Raw genomic sequence first — 1,374 nt, 5'->3', positions numbered from 1 at the left:
GTGGTGGGGGGGGGGGGGGGGCGCTAATGAAAGATTTGGCCCCGGGCACCTCGTGACCTTGCTACGCCTCTGAACAATATGAAATGTAATTTGCCTGGAGTTCAGCTTTAAGATCCAGGATTTCTCCATTCCACATTCAGCTTCCACATTAGGAGAAAGCAGGACTGGGCTGTAATTACAGTTTAGTATGTGAATGACCTTCTGGGTCAATGTCTGGGGTACTGAGTCAGTTTATGTTTAGCTTTAGACTGCAATAAATTTGGAAACGGAGCAAGCAAAATCCCACAATCACTGAAGGAGCAGCTGGAAGTTACCCCTACCAGAGGATATTTTCTTCTTCACAGTGTCCATAAGTACAACCTGACCTAATTTTACCCCTCTAATCAGTCATCAACCGCAGGAATTAAAGCTAAGGGACTATGATAAGCGGGGGAGCATGGAGTCTTGTTTCTATCTCCGGCTCTCTGTATTTAGAAAACTTGTTTTTCTTTGGTCCCACGGCAAATATGCGTCATGGGTCTAGGGTTTACAAAACAGGACTAGGGTCATGTCTGCATCCCATTATACATACAGACCACATTTACATCAGTTGTCCTGATTGTGCAGTTCAGCCAGACACTGACACATTTTGCATATGGACGCTGTCTTTATTACTTTCTCTGTTCATGAGACTCATTTGTTAAGCCTTGCTGGGTTTGCTTTGGAATTTCACTTTAAATGACATGGCATTAACAATACACTTTGTCTTAAATGGCTCTGCTTGCTGGTTCCACCAATCACAATTATTATGCTGTAGGAAATAGAGCAGAACTATTGCCTATACACATTTCTGAAGAGCTGGCATTCCAGAATGGGGTCAGCCTGGTGTACACATGCCATCTAGTGGTTTTAAGTCCTCATAGCATCAATGAATAAAAAAAGATGAATAGCAGTCATTTCAAGGAGTCCTAAAGCCCCAGAATATACTCTCCTGTTATAACATCAGCAGTGTAACAGGAATACATACTAGAGTTGGATTTGATAATACAATCAAAGCTTATTTAAAAAATCCCTTTTATGTAGTGAGTGCTGCCTTCGGCCTGCCCTTCACTTTTATCTTCAACTTCCTGGATTCCCAGTGTGCTTTATGTCTTTTTGCCTGCTGCTTGATGGGATGCAATCTTGATTTCTCAAGACTACATAGCCCATCATGCATTGCTTCCAGCAAGCAATTATAATGTTACAGTGTGGAGACATTGAGTTGTAGTCCAGAAGGTAGGCTCTGTGAAAGTTCTCATGAACCATGCAAAAAACAAACAGAAGGACAGTGCCTAGGGTTACCACCTTTTCTTAAAGCGAAACCCGAACACTCTAGCGACGTGCAGACATTTTTGG

This window comes from Nanorana parkeri, unplaced genomic scaffold, assembly GCF_000935625.1.
Source record: "Nanorana parkeri isolate BGI_ZX_2015 unplaced genomic scaffold, ASM93562v1 scaffold899, whole genome shotgun sequence".
Classification (NCBI taxonomy): Eukaryota; Metazoa; Chordata; class Amphibia; order Anura; family Dicroglossidae; genus Nanorana; species Nanorana parkeri.
Note: the sequence above shows the minus strand (reverse complement) of the source record.